This window comes from Fukomys damarensis, unplaced genomic scaffold (genome assembly GCF_012274545.1).
Source record: "Fukomys damarensis isolate Sample0158 unplaced genomic scaffold, DMR_v1.0_HiC HiC_scaffold_4, whole genome shotgun sequence".
NCBI classification, from domain to species: domain Eukaryota; kingdom Metazoa; phylum Chordata; class Mammalia; order Rodentia; family Bathyergidae; genus Fukomys; species Fukomys damarensis.
The window spans coordinates 61399183-61415274 of record NW_022900916.1 but is presented as its reverse complement, the minus strand read 5'-3'; the positions used below and the strand labels follow the sequence as shown (position 1 = coordinate 61415274).

General features: G+C 39.0%; 1 protein-coding gene across 1 annotated transcript in view; it reads right to left on the bottom strand.

The window, feature by feature from the left end:
* Calcr (calcitonin receptor) overlaps positions 1-16092 on the bottom strand; it is a 110437-nt gene extending 94345 nt beyond the window's left edge. The window contains exons 1-2 of the mRNA XM_010603451.2: positions 16039-16092; positions 15734-15884 (exon numbers count right to left, since the gene is read on the bottom strand). The gene's annotated coding sequence lies outside the window, so the exon portion shown is untranslated. The remainder of the gene's footprint in view (positions 1-15733; positions 15885-16038) is intronic.

The following is a 16092-nucleotide window of genomic DNA, read 5'->3' as shown; positions in this document are numbered from 1 at the left end:
AGGGCTGTGACAAAGCAAACCATCTGGAATGATTCCACCAAGACACAGTCTCATTATAAACCAGACATGGAGATGCACACCTGTGATCTCAGCCTTTGGGAGGCTGAGGCACAAGGGTTGCTGCATATTCAAGGCCAATGTGGGTGAGTTCAGCATGGGGAGTTCAAAGCCAGCCTGGAACACACAGACCCTGTCTCACAAACTAGAAAAAAAACAAAAAACAAAAAAAAAAACCCAAAACCAAAAATAATCACATCATCATTTGTGTTCTGGTGACATTTTGAGGGTCCAGAGAGATGACACAGGCTCTGCCTATTGTAAGGGTATGAGGTGCATCCCCTTGAACTACAGAAGGTTTGATGGGGATGGGTGTCTAAGTGACTACCCAGGAGTATCTATGATTTCCATAACGTCACCAGTGGCTACAAGACCATCCGGGAACTTACTCATTACTAGAAGTGCCAACTAAACCAGGGTCCCACCTTAGATGGATTCAGAAACTTGGGAAGGGGCCTAGAATCTGTGTTTGAGGAGCCTTGCAGGTGATTCTGTCACAACCTGAAGTTGGAGAACTAATCATTTTGTGCAGTAAGGGGGGCAGTGCTGGGATGAGCAAGGTGGGGGAAAATAACCTGACAAGTAATGAAATCTTCACCCCTGCTATCAACCTTCATCCGTGAGGACAAAAGAGAAGTTGATAAAATTTGGTAAAGTGGCAGCAAACTAACTAAACACTGGGGGGCAGGACAAAGTGTTAGGCAAGTTTCCATAGCACCTCTTTCTTACCAAGATTTACACACACACACACACACACACACACACACACACACACACACACAAGCCAGGCTATCCTAAAGACAGACCTGGAATGAATACTGATGACCCACAACTTTTCTGTTTCTTCCCCTCCATCCCAGGATACGACTCAGTTCCCATGATTTCTCTCTAGCAAAACCAGGCCAATCTAGTTTTTTATAGTTGGTTTATTAAAAAGTACCTTCAACACTCTCAGGGGCTATATGCAAAGGGTTTACACTTTTTGCGGCTTAGGAAAACGATTTATGTGAGAAGTCAGATTTATTATTTGCATCCAAAGTATGTCCACGACTTGAAATAGACCGGCAGGGCCAGAGATAAATGTGTCAAGAGTCTCCTGTCTCACTTTCAGGGGTGGTAGGGAGGTGCTGGCACAGTGCCCAGGGGCTTGCAAGAAACATTCTGAACATTTCTACCCATTCTCTTTCGTGGAGCAAAGTTAATTTTTGAAGAAACATATTGGCCTTCCAGTATGAATATTTCAAAGCTATTTTCATACGAGTGTGGCAAATGAGATTGTCCAGACGAGGTAACTGGCCTCTGACTCCTCACTGGGGTCAGGCTGCTGCTTGACTCTGCACTTCCCTTGAAGACCTTCCCTCGCTGGTGGCCCACACACCCCATGACAATTTCTCTGTTGCAAATTCGCACCCTAAGTCTTAGGAAGACAAGGAACTTAGCATCGTTTAAATTCTTGAAGTTCGCTATGTTCATGCTCGCAACACAGCGTTACTCGTTATACCCTTGGCTCTCAATATATTACAAACAGGTATTAAGACCAGATCTTTGATGAGCTGCAAGCGAGAGATGCCAGGCTACAGACAGCACTATATTCACAGGAAGAAAAAGGAATTGGTTTCCCTTCCTCATTTGCTCCCGCTAAGGACTGCACTATGCCATACTTCTGCTTTCTTTTTAAAGAGACAGAAACTCTTATTCTTCAGGATTTTGATGCACAAGCTTTTGAGGAAGGAATCATTGCGTGCCCAATTTTTCTAATCTTCCATCCACAAAGTTCAACTCTACCCTGGAGAGATGGAGTCACCAAAGTAAACAGACAAACAAACAAATACTGTCTCCGCAATACAGAATATAGCTGCTGATAGGCACCTGTCACACAGTGAGAGTTCTTTTGTAAATATACAAATTATTGCTTTACTTTCAGATTTTTTCTCCCCACTCAACTCATGACTTTGGCTCCTGGTTTCTTTAAGCATTGCAGGATCTTACTTTTTATATGTTCTTGGCACTATTTTACAATTTTCATTCCTACCTATGCTTATTTTTAGCATAATTTTTATTAGCTTGATAGGTACAGTAAGTCATTTTTCATTTCATCTGGTTTTCCCATTGAGAAGTCTGTGTGCTATGTCCACAAGCACAGGGACATCTAAGACACACAGTTACAGAATGACAGAGAATTTCTCATTGCTAGAGCAGAACTGTGACATAGGGCATTGAAAAGGTTTTGGATTCATGAAGAATTACAGGTGAGGGGTAATTTAAAGCCATAACTTTATCATTTAACTAGATGAGCTACTTTAGCTCACATTTTAATCTGAGCGATAGCTTTTCCACATGTAAAATGAGAGTCATAATAATTATAACAATAGATACAAGGGCTGGGGTGTGCCTCAGTGGTAGAGAACCAGCATGCAAAGAACCCTCGGTTCAATCCCCAGCACTGCAAAAATCAAGACAAAACAAAACCAGATACCGCTATTTGTCCACTGCTATATTCCTTGTACCATAGACTCCACCCTTCCTACATTATTTAAAATTCATAAAATAATACTTGGAGAAAATAATTCCTTCCTTAAGGAAACCAAGGCTAAGAGAAACCAAATAACTCTAATGAGTGGTGTCCAGTTGTATTCTAATGAGGGCACACTCTGCCTCCCTGGAGTTTTGGATGCAGATCAAGTGAGGTCTAGCCCTCAAAAGCACTCCGCAGGCTACCCACACTTCCTTACCCCAGTATCAGGTGTTTTGCATGGACCATTCTGTTCTGCAAAAATGTATTCAGACACTGATGGTGTCATTCCAATTTAAGTACTGTGTAATCTGCTGTGTCAACCACTAGCCTCAGCCTTAAAACTTGGCTAACTCATGGCATGCCCTTTGGATACCATCTTTCACTATAGCATTCTTTGGCTTATTCACAAGAGCTCAGATTTTTATTTATTTTATTTATTTATTTATTTTTGGGTACCGGGGATTGAACTTGGGTCCTTGCGCTTGCAAGGCAGGCCACCGAACCGCTGAGCTAAATCCCCGGCCCCTCAGATTTTTAAACTTTGTGAATAAATGCAAAATTTCTCCCACTGGCCCTAGTGGGAGGCAGATGGCACAGAAATGACAAATTTATGATTTTTAATAAAAATTATTTTAAAAATAACTACCATCTACAATCATAAAAGGGGTGTATTTCATACCACGAAAGGAAGAATGCATTCTCAGAACAAAGTGCATCCTTTAAACGGAACGTACTTCGTGGTAGGAGGAACCCTTGACATTGTCTTTGATCTTTCCATTTTTCTCAGAGTGAAACTCTGTCATGAAGCAGCCAGTTATCGAAATACATTTGAGAGTGGCTGGTTGAAATGAAAAGCCACACTGGACCCTATCATTATAGCCTGGGGGGCCAAAAGGTATAGGTGAGAATTCAAGCTCTGCCGCTACAAGGAGAACAGGACAGCCCATTAGATCATGAGCTCTGTGGTGCAGTGGCTTAGTTTTAAATGTCATGTTGCTTCTAGTTATATGATCTTGGATATAGATAGATAGATAGATAGATCTATCTCTATAGATAGATACATATATATTTTTGGTACCGGGGATTGAACTTCGGTCCTTGAGCTTGCGAGGCGGCAGAACCACTGAGCTAAATCCCCAGCCCTGTAGTCATATGATCTTTATGTCCGGAAGCCTCACCTTTCCTTGTAGGCAAAACAGGTATACTAATATAAAATGAAGACATTACAATACAAAAAATGCCCGCCTTGGTTACAATGGGTAAATGTAAAACCAGGTGAATTTTGTTTGTCTCCCTCCTCAGTGTATATTTTTAGGTGTCCGTTTGCCCAGACAGCTCAGGGATTCACCCATGGTGCATTTTTCTCCCACACCTTTAGCCCTCTTGTCAGCATTGTGATTATCCCTTTCTTTTATTTAACGCAGGGGTGACATCCATGCAGCTGGAAGATTCTAGGCAGTGGTGGAATAAAATGAAGTGGTAAAATCAGCCTATTATTACTGTAATCTTGGCTTCTTGATACGTCCTGATAATTTTGAACCTCCTGGGAAAATTGGATGATTTCATGTAAAGTAGTTAGGTTTTAGATGCATTTCCTTCGCTCCTTTCTATCCTCCTCTGTTCCTTTCTCTCTTCCTCCCTCCCTTCCTCTCTTCCTTTCACTATTTTTGACTGAACTTTAGCAGAGAAGGAAAACAAGCTTTAGGGTGACACATGTTACATGATGGAATGTAGGAACACTAAGAACAGCGACTGAAAGACCTAAAAAATCTCAGGTATGGTTCATACAATTAAAAATAGAGATGTTAACTAAAAATTCGCTTATGAAAGGCTGAGTAGCCCAAATACTCTCCAAGTGTGCACGGTTTCCTCCGGTGCTGGAGCAGACCCCCTCCTCCCTGGGCATGGCACACAGGGTGCCAACACAGTCATCGTACGGGGAAATGAGACCACTCAGAGCACATGGAAAAGAGTCGCCATGCTCCAAAATAGACCTTGGAAAGTCTATCATCTCCAAGTGAGTGAGTAGGAAACTTGAACATTTTTAGACTAATTAAAATTCAATGTATTTTTACTTGCCATTTTGGGGCCATATTTTTCCTTCCACTTCATTAAAACCACATACACCATGGGTTTCTGACTAATTTTCATGTAAGTAATCAGAATATAGTTTTGGAATTCTATTTAAAGCCACATCTTGGAAAAAGTTGTGTTTTGCTCTTTTCCAGTGGTGTTTTGCCTTTGAAATGATGAACTAGATTAAGTTTTTGGATTTGTCCCTGCTTTTTGTGAATGAGGTTATCAACTTGACAGAGCACAGTCCCTTTCTGGGAAATACGGTGCAGAGTGGAATTCTATAAGCATGGCTATATTTCATGATAGCTGCAGAGATTAGTATTTAGAAGAAATAATTCCATTAGTTAATTCTCTTTGTTTTCTAGGAAAAAGAGAGAAATCCATGAACTTGCTGCTCAAAGACACGCAAAATTAAAAATGAAATACATTTTACATTGTAATATCAGAACTTTGGCTGTCAGATGTATAATAAGCACATTCCTCTTTTATGATTTACTTGCACTCTGGAGCAGACCTTCTTAGGACTACACAAGTCCTTTGTGCAGTTGCTGCGTGTTCTTCCTCAGGTAACTCACTTCTCTGTGCTTCAGTTTCTCCTCGTGTATAAGATGGTAAAAAAAGTACTTACCTGGGAGAACTACTGTGAATAATAAATACATCAAAATCTAAATAAATAAAAAGTTACAGAATATTACTGGCTCACAGTAAGTGCTTGTAAGTGTATTGTTATTACCATAAGAATTATTACTGGAAAATTTCAATAAGTCTATTTCATGTCTAGGTTTTGTTTTTTATTAGTACTGTTTGTAGTATACAATGATTACATTTAACAGAGGGGAGCTGGTAAACGTACATAATGCATCTTAATTCTTCTTTTATTAATCATCTATCCCTCCACTTACTTCCTGCTGTTGCACTATTATATTGTGTCTGTAATATGAGACTCTTTTAGTTAGTTAGTTAGATAAATTGGGAGTGGGAGATATTTTTCAAATGGAGGGGGAACAAGAGCTAGAGGCAGAGGGTGTGAGGGAAGGGGATAGAAAACAAAGAACTGAAGGGGGAAAATGATGTATCAAGGTTTCTTTTTTCTTTTTTCTTTTTTTTTTTTTTGTACTGGGGATCAAACTCAGTATCAAGGTTTCTTAAAAGTTTTAAAAATGTGCCTTCCTTAAAAATTGTAAAGCACTCAGCTGGCAGCCAGGTATTGACTAAAGTTTTCCACAGGCTGTTTTGATTATGGTCTACCTAGTCCCAACACTGTACTTAATTTCTAAGAATCTACTGTGCGTAATTGGTTAAAGGACACAGCACCCTTCTTTCACAAAATTTTGCATAGCTCATGGTAAAATACTTTTTTACAGGCAGTAGATATTAAATTTTCAATATGTGTAAGTGTAATATAAAGCTTTAAATTTAGAAATAAACACCAAATTCACTCTAGCAAAGAACACATGATTATCATTAACAAAGCATTTTTTTTCCTGAAGAGAAAAGGGATTTATTCCACTATGATGTTATCTTTAGAAAGTAGGATTTATGCGAATAGGTTAAAATAAAAAAAATTGATTTGGGGATTGGGAATAGCAAAAAAGGAGTTGAAGGGGGATTGTAAGATTCAAGCAATTGGGCTTCTGCATAGAAACCAGGCATAGAATCAACAGTGATAATGCGTAAGTTTCAGGTTTGGGACTAAGTAGAAGATGCGGAACACGAGTGACAGGCTCTGACTCTTACACATGTAGTCTAGAGCCATTCTCTTTCACATGTTTCAGTCCCCTTTCATGCTCTAAGTTCAGTGCTGTACACATTTTTGTGAAAATGTTTATTCCTGCAAAGTTTCAGGCTCATCAAAGAGAACACTGGGCATGGGCTCAGAGGATAAAATTCTCATGGCAGAGTTAGCATCTACTTGTGAAGAACTAGGTCACCTCTGCTTTAGTCTCCTCCTTAATGAAAACATTAGACTCCTATCCTTAATAATAGTAAAATATCAGTTCACAAGAAAATATATGCTGTTATCTCCAAGGCTAAAAATATTTCTTTAGCAAATTAAAATGCAGCCCAGTGAGAGCATCATTTTCAATTTTGATATTTGTTAATATAAAGTTGCTCCTCTTCAAATATATCCAGGTATTAATATTTTAGTAGCTCAGAAGAAAAGCCAAGTTTTCCCATTGACCTTCTATTCACTAAAATAATACATCTAATTTGCAAGATATATATTTTCCTCATGGGATACAATAAAATTATTTTCATTTTGAATAGGAAAGGAAGCAACCGGGTTAATTTTTATTTTTCCTGAATTGGCCCCGAGCAACAGCAATTGTTCCCTTTGTTGGGATTTTGCCTTAATGCCATCTTTACAATTTACATGATGTTGGGAATAGAAAATGTTCTGGTATTGTCCTGACCTCTTAGCCCTGTAGCAGGCCCCAGAAAGAAGGGGCTAAAGTGGTTTGCATTATGTGTGCTCTACGCCATAAACGTCTCTGAATCCTGGGCTAAAAAGATCCCATCCCAATGTCCATAAACGCTGACACGTTCGACAGTATTTCCTCACCCTTGTCAGAAGTTTACCTGTCACACTTAAGGTTAGAAATAGGCAATTACTCTGAAACCTGTGATATTTAATGTACGAGTGAAATCAATTTAAACTTTAAATTTGGTGGCCATACAATTTGCCTTGCTTTTTCTCTCCTTTCCGAGCTGAATTGATAAACACCACTTGAGAAAGGAAATCTCTTCCAATGGCAAACTGTTCTTTAAACATTATTGCTAGTTATTATCAAAGAGACATTTTCTCTTGTTTTAATCATGGGATAAGTGTTTTTACGTCTGGGTAGCAAGGAAAGATAGTTTTCATGTCTGGATATCACCAAGTGCTTATCGGTACACAATTAATAAATTCATTTGACAACTACTTAATAAGTATAAATATGGCCAGACAATAAAAAACAAAAATTCCAGAACTAGATTGCATTTCATATTTTTCTTGCTGTGTAGGAAGGACCTGCTTGTGTACTTAGCTATCTGCGATGTCCGCTTAGTATAGGTCTGACCCTGGACGACTCCAGATACTCCAAAAGGCTGGAGTTAGTGGTAGGTACCGCCATAAGTCCTACCTCCCAGTTTTACTGGGAAGCCAAATCAAAGCCTCAGAGAGCCTGCTGGAAAAGTACATTAGAAGGAGCTCCTCATCTCATCATTACTTAAAAGATTTGATCATCCAAGACAATTAATATTCCAATTATAACAATTAAAAATATTCCAATAAAATTCTAATATAAAATTATTAAAATATAACAAAAGATAAAAATCAAGTCATCATCAATTGCATTTAAGTGTTCTAGTCAGGTAAGCACGGTGATTTGGTGTTAGGGAAACTTTGATATGAGTCCCACCTGCCACTTCAGAAATGCATGAATTCGCGACTGGCAAGTTTCAAACATTTCTGAGCTTGCTTCCTCCTCTTCAGAATGGGCTTGCTAATATTCCAGAAGGTTGTTATGAGAAGTGACTGTGACTGCGTTTGGCACACAGTAGGGGTAGTCACTTCTGTTACTGTTTTTGTTATATCCCTAAAGTCTAAGGGACAGTTGGGGAAGATCAATTTTTCAAACAATTGAAAATTAGTTTCTTGTAGAGCTCTTCTCCGTAATGAAAAAATAAGAAGGAAAATCTTGGCTTTTCTTCCCTGCATGTGGAGGTCTAAATATCACCTAAGTAGCTCCAGCTTAGTGTAAAAGGCAGAGGAGAAATAGAAGTAGGATCTCTTCTCTGTATCCAGGGGGCACTGGACCAGGGAGGCCGATGGATACCAAAGTCTGAAGATGCTCAAGTCTCATGAAAAGTGGCAGAGTGTTCGAATGCAACCTTCACAGGTCTTCCTGCATATTTTAAATCATCTCTAGTTTGCTTACAATACCTAATACAATGTACATGTGTGTAAGTATTCGTGCTGCTCTTTTGTTTAGGGAATGGGGATAGAAAAAACAGTTCAGATGTAATATTCTGAAATATCTTCAACCTGTGATTTTGGAATCCATCGATGAAGAGCCCACAGATACGGAGGGCCAACCGGCTTCCTCTGTGAGGAAGAAGGGTAAATGGGACGTTTGGCGGAATTCTGTGAGCTTAAAAGGAATGCTGTGTTCTGATCTGCAAGCTGTGTTTTAAAAGATGTGTTTTAAAGACAGTGGGGTTGGTTCCATAGGTCAACACTAACTGAAGGCTGAAATAAGGGAATGGGTAAAATACAGTACAAAATATCAATGGGTTTTTGGTTCGGAGGAAGTATCCGACTGTTTGAAAGCTCTGGGGCAACAGTGGACAGATATCTTAAAGGAAGAAAAGCTTATGCTTCAGGGTGGCAAAAATCACTTCAGGAAAAAAAAAGTATCATCTAAATTTAAATACGTTTTAGCTCATTTCACTGAGTGAAGAGAAACTGTTTTGGGTGTGCAGGAGAGGCTGGGTAAACTGATGGCTGTCCTTTATAATGTAGTATGAAAATAAGAAAAATCAACAGATATCCAAAATACAAAAGGCAGACAGAATTCCACAAGCTGGTTACTAAGTAGTATAACTCGCGATCCTCAAATTGGCATATTTGGCCAGAAAAATTTATCTGCGCAACTTTTTCAGCACATAAATATTCTGGGAACTATTTTGTATATTCTGAAATACTGGAATTTCTAAACCATTATTTTGAAAGCTGAGGTTTATAAAACCCCTATTTTTTAATCCCAATAAACTATTATAATAAGGTTAGAAAAGTTTATTTCAGTAAATGAAAGATAAAAGGCTACTCTATGTGAAGATAGATATTATATATAGGCAATATGTATTATATATATTCACACAGTCATCCCCCTACATACAGGCTTGCATGCATGAGGCTTCTGTAAATGCCAAGGAAGACAATCCCAGAACATTGTGGTATTATATCTTCTTTGAAGGGTCTTGGATGCTCAAAAATGGCAAACAGAAGGAAGTAGCATTAAGTTAAACTTCGGGGGACAGTACGACTTCAAACACAAGAGATAAAATAAGGAGTCTGTCTCTCACCCTTTCCGCAGGGTTATTTTCTATTCATCCCCATTAAAAACTGATGTTTGGGGCTGGGGATTTAGCTCAGCCGTTCGGTGGCCTGCCTTGCAAGCGCAAGGACCCGAATTCAATCCCCGGTACCAAAAAAAAAAAAAAAAAAAACCAAAAAACAAAAACCAAAAACAAACAAAAAAAAACTGATGTTCTGTGGGTACGCGCTTAGATGTTTTTCTATTCTTTTAATTATCTGCCTCAGGTTTATTCCTTTCTTTTTTCTTTCTTCTTTCTTTTTCCCTTCCTTCCCTTTTCTTACCCCATCTTTCTCTTTCCCTTCCGCTCCTTTCCTTCATTTTCTGCCCCTCCTTCTACTTTTCCAGAGGTGGTATACTCCAGTCTTACAGTGTTGGCTGCTACAGATCCGCGTTATCCAAATCTGTACCTCTAGTATTGAATTCTCCCTTGAGGTATGAATCTCTGTATTTACTTCTCCTGAACATCACTACATAGATTAGCCAGACCATTTTCCCAAAACTGTTTATTTTCCTACTCCAAAATATTCCTTGTATGGACTTAGTGAATGGCATCACCTCTCTCCTGTTATCTGTGAAAGAAAACTGGAATGTATCATGTGACCTGCTCTGTATAGCATTCATCCAGTCTCCAATTTCTGTCATTCACCAAATCTGACAAATGCTATCTTTAAAATAATCTTCTGATTGTTGTCTTTCTTTTTCTATTCCCAACAACTCTATCCGAATTGCTTCTCCTTTCCATTATTGCAGTATGGCTCTGGGTTTCCTATTAATTTGTATCCCTTCCCTTTTCAACCTAATATTTATCCTAGTTTTTCACCACTTCGATCTATCAGAATGACAAATCTGATTTTTGGCCCTGTATGAGCTCCTTCAATGACCTCTATCGTTTTTCAGGATACAGTGTGATCTATTCAGTGCAGCAGGCACTCAGCACGTTCAAAAACCCCAGCGGGCAATCAAAATACCCAGTGTCTGATCATCCTGTGTTTGGGCCTTTGGGTTTTTTAAGATCTAATGTCTTGCCCTTTCAGATTATTATATTCAGCCATTTCAAATCCAAATTGTGTCCCCTTTAGGGTCATCTCCCTGGAGAGCTTTCCTGAGGCTCGATGAGGTGCTGTTCCTACTGATTTCCTGAGTACCCACGGCATTTCCCTATTGCTGTCTGCATTACTCGGTTGCATAATTGCTAGTTTGTCTATTGCCTCAGTCCCACAAAGCCAGGAGCTTTAATCTGTCATGACATCTTCTGATTAGAATATAAGAGACCTTGGGGCTGGGGATTTGGCTCAATGGTTCCACTGCCTGCCTCAAAATCACAAGTACCTGAGTTCGATCCCTGGATAAAAAAAAAAAAAAAAAAAAAAAAAAAAAAAAGAAAAAAGAATATGAGACCTTTAGCAAGAATTTACTGTGCTTTTAAAAATGAGTAAAGCTATCAAGACAGAAGCTTGTTGGATGTGTTACAGGGGATGATGAATACATTTTGAAGGGTGAAGGTAGGTAAGGGTTGAAATATCGAATTCTGAAACACCAGGCAAAATACAAGGCAGGGACCGAGTCTAAAGCTGTGGGGAAAATAAAACCAAAATAAAGCAGCTCAGCAACTGAAGCACTGAGGTAAAGGGACACACGAACACACATGTAGCCCGACTGTGAGGTGACAGAACATAAACTGAGACCGAAGTCACGGCACAGGGTTGAGTGGTGAGACACAGGTGTCAGATCTGGTGTTGATTTTCCTAGCATTCTGACGGCTTCAGAACTAAAATTAGGGAGCTTTTGAAATTGGCTATCTATTATGGATAGGAAAGATAAAAATGAGATTATTCATGAAACATGTTAAAAACCAGGTTGAAGAGAGGCTCTGAGTCCCCAGGGTATCACCGCATAATTATGAATGGCAACATCCAAACTTAGAAAACAAATGCAACAACGTCGTATGACATCAAATTCAACATACAAGGATTGAATGTGATTGAATTTTAGGAAAATATTTAAGTCTCATGATAATGGTAATAAACATTCAAAGTAGTAAAACTGCAAGGATGAAAATTACATCATCCATAGGAAAAACTGGCAGTCTTTGGAGGCTGGGTAGGAAGGAAGAGAAGCTTACATCTGCAAAATCTGCAAACAAGTTTTCGGGCAATGGAATGGTTAAATATTGATTAAAGGAACACTATTTCAGAACCAGGTGTTTTTTTTTTTTGACAAGTAACTCCTTAGGTTTAGAGTATCTGTACTAGTACTGTACAGAGAATATCGACAATTCACTTGCCATTATTAATCAAGAGGGCTCTTCATTCGAACAAGACAGTCCTGTACCTCAGGTATCCACAGGTACCCCGCATGCAGCAGGCAGCCCTGCAGACATAGCACCAGGAGGCACGGCCAGCTCCGTGAGGTCTGTCTTGCCGAGCCAGCCCTATATTAGATGCTTTCACCTGTACTCTTTGATCCCTTCTTCCTTCTCTAAAAAGTACTTTGTAAATAAAAACAAAACCACACTCTAACCCAATGACATTGTTTCTGAAAAACCAATAAGAAAATTGCATTTCAAAGTAGTGAGGAACAGAGTCTGATGAAATTTTATACTGATTCTTCCGATATTCCATTCTCACTATTCACCTTGAAAATAAAATTTTAAGATCTGAAACTTGTCCATGTATCAGTTTGTTAACCTCATAAGTGAAAGCCAGAAACATATGATAATATGATTTTCTGTGTTTTGATAGAATTGAAAACAAATTAATAATGTTTAATACCACCCCGACAACACAAAATATTGTCACTTGGCTTTATAAAGCTCATTATACAGAGCTTTGGAAGATCATGTGAACATTTAAAAACACAGAATCCTTTTAATTATAAACAAAATGGGAGAAAATCCCATACCTGAATGGGATAATCATCCTACTTATGGGTATTGGTCATTTTTTATTGGACACAAAGTTCTTGAAGACAAAGATATAACTTATTTGCCTATACATGCACAGGCATAGTGCAATGCTTGATATAACAAATAATCCAAATGTTTTGTGAATAAATGATACTTTAAAAAATAAAACTTACATAGAGACCACTATGCACCTGTCACCTACCCAAATGCTTTCCAAATATTAACTCATTTAATACTTATTAAAGGAAAAACATCTCCTTTGACAAAGGAAATTAAGGAAGGAAAGGTTAAATTACTTGCCCAAATCACACAGTCAGAAAATGCGGGAGCCGGGAGCCAAACCCCAAGCAGAGCTTTGCTATAATTCATGTTCATAACATATCCAATTTTTAAGTAAATGCTCCTTTAAATTAAAAAATAAAATTATGTACATGAATATATACTTCATTATATCACCAAACTCAGACTAAGAAGGTCTTGGTTCAAATGTGTTTGTGGCTTTAAGTAAGTTCGTTAACCTGATGGATCCTCAATGTCCTCATACGTAACACCAGAATAATAATAGTTTGGATCTCACAAGCGTATTGAGAATTTTAAAAATTAACTTTTATGAAAATACTGGAACATAAGTCAGAACTCAGAATGTTAGCTGACATACCAAGGAGAATGATATCATTTTATTCCTTTTGCCTTTCAATAAGATACGTATTGTGTATTGCACATTATGTAGGTTCTAACAAATTCTGTTTCATAAAGCATTATTTTCAACATCCCTTAAAGCAGGACTTCATTCACTAAGAAGCCTTTCTGGATGCCAGGTAAGCTTCAAACCCAATAGCTTATTTTTGGAAAAAAAACAAAAACAAAAACAACCAGAAACCCCAAAAGACACAATATATTTCCTGGAAGCTGTTACGGGTTAAGTATCTAACACAAGATAATAAAATCTCTCTCTTCTAATTGGGAAATTAAATGATAAGAAAGATTGGGAAATTAAATGATAAGAAAGATTATGCTAGCAATACAAAAATGACATTTAGTTTTATCAAGATCCTCCAATATTAATGGTTTCCATAAAATCCACAGATTAGACGGGCAATGCAGCAAATGACCTTACATTCACCAAGACCCTCCAACATTCCAAGTTCTATCTGATCTGATCTGATAGAAACTATCCTGGCCAGTGGCTGTCAGCCAGTGGCTGCATGCTAAAGAAATACATCAAAATGCAGACCCCTTTCTGGGGTATTCTGATCTAATTGGTTATTTTTTTTAAGTTCCAAATGATTCTAATTTGCAGCCCCGATTGAGAACACTGGCCTAAGTTGTCACGGCAAACATGACCGCTATCTGATTCCCAGTTCACTTTTACTTTAATAGAAACCAACAGTGGATGATATTTTCATTCATGTTAACACTCAAATAGTCCAAAATGTTTACCAAGAACAGAGTTGCCACAGCACAACTGCACTGATATCTAGCTCCCTTTCAACCGACTGAAGCAAAGACCATATCAATGTACAATCTTTCATTATTTGGAGTTCAAAAAATACAAGAAAATACAGAGCAGAAGTTGTATCAGCTCATTATTTTCAACTTCATGAACCATATAGTCAAACTTTGAGATTAATTCATATTTTTGTGAGTCAGTTACAGCAAGGATTTCATGTTCACTACACTCAGTGTGTTGATGTGGTCAATACTCTCAGAACATTTTACAATATGACTGAATATTATTCTCGTGGCTGTAGTTCCTAAAATTAACTGTAGGTTAGAGGCATTGTTGAATCAAAACAAATCCCAGGTGAGGGATGTTTTGGGTTGTTAAAATACTGAATAGAAATGAGAGTCCACTGAAACTACTATAAAATGCAAAGGATTTTGAAAATCTAATCATCTTAGTTTCTCTTATGATACAAGTGTATAAAACCAAGAATGCCAACATTTTACACTTGAGTTTTTAAACCACTGAACACATAGCAGGTTAACAATATGCTACTACAAATGTTACCAATGATACTTTATAAATCCCACAACATTAAAAGCACTCCTATTTTTTCAGTGATAAGCCAACTCGCCCGCACGAATAAAATATTTGTTTTCTATGACCATTTAATACACACTCAAACTTAGACACTCTGCTATCTAATGATTAGCTTCAGAGCCTGCATGGTCAAACTCTGGTTTGTCTGAACATTTCGCTTTCAATTATTCAACAGCCTTGACAAATAATTCTAAAAAGGTGACTTTGTTCTAGTTAACTTCAGCTGCAAAATGGTTAGGGTCTCTGGAAGATCACGCCACCTGGTCTTGCCTAGGCAACGTAACATTACATTTGAGACTGCAGACACAACTTTTAAAAAGGTAGATTTGTTAAATAAAGCCAGCGTGATAGGTTAAAATTTTAATTAAATTGGTGATTTCTGATTGAATAGATTTCCTCTGCACCTTGGGGAAAATGAATGTTGTGAGAAAAGGGGAATTAATTTGTTGGAGCTTTCCTTGATGTCTTTCACCCAGGCTTGGAAAGAGCATCATGAAAAAGAGTGCTCTTTTGGAAACTACGCACACAACATATTTTTCCTAATAGGTGTGAAGAATGGCTGCTATGCATAAATGATTGTTGGAAAGTAATTCTCTGTAAAACATGACTAAACAAGCAACTCCGTTCACTACTGTACTCATTCCGATATCCAGAGCAACAGGACACATCTCACAGACGCCAGTGTTCCTCTTTGTTACTTAATAAACACCTTTCAGGAAAAATCCACAACTTTAAGCCCGTAACTGAGTAAATTGGAGAATGCAAGTTTTAAGGGAAAATTAATACTAACAACCTTGAACAAGTCACAAGACATCAGAGTTCTCTTCTGTAGGAAACTAAGTTGTAACACCTTCCCAGGACGCCTATTATTTCTCCGGTCCATGGTGAAGTGAAGGGACTGAGACCTAGCAGCCCGGACCCGAGAACCCCTAAACATCACAAGCAAACCGCAGTTCTGCAACAGAAGAACGAGGCGCCCTCCCCACTTTCCCTGTTAGTCATCCCAGGGACCCCCAAAGCTTTCAATCCCCCTCACCCCAGACCCTCCTTACCTGGAATTGTCTCACTGGGCAGCCGGGAGGGGAGACTCAGATCGCCTGGACCGGAGACGCGCGCCTCGGGACAGGTGCGGATAGGTGCACCTGTCCAACCCGGGAAGCTCAGGCGCGGGGAGCCGGCCACCAGCCCCTGGGGTGCCGAGTCCTAGTTGGACGTGAGAGCACACTGCGTTAGTCTAGAGCTCCCCACTGCTCACCCCTCCAGATTCCCAGCACTTGGGCCCTGCTGTAAAGGACGGATTCACACCGAGCCCCAGGCAGTCCTATGGGCTGGCGTCTGCCGAAGCGCGGGAGCTCACCTTGGCGGCGCCTGCCCGCGCTGGCCCCGCTGTGAGGCTGAGCGCAAACTTCCC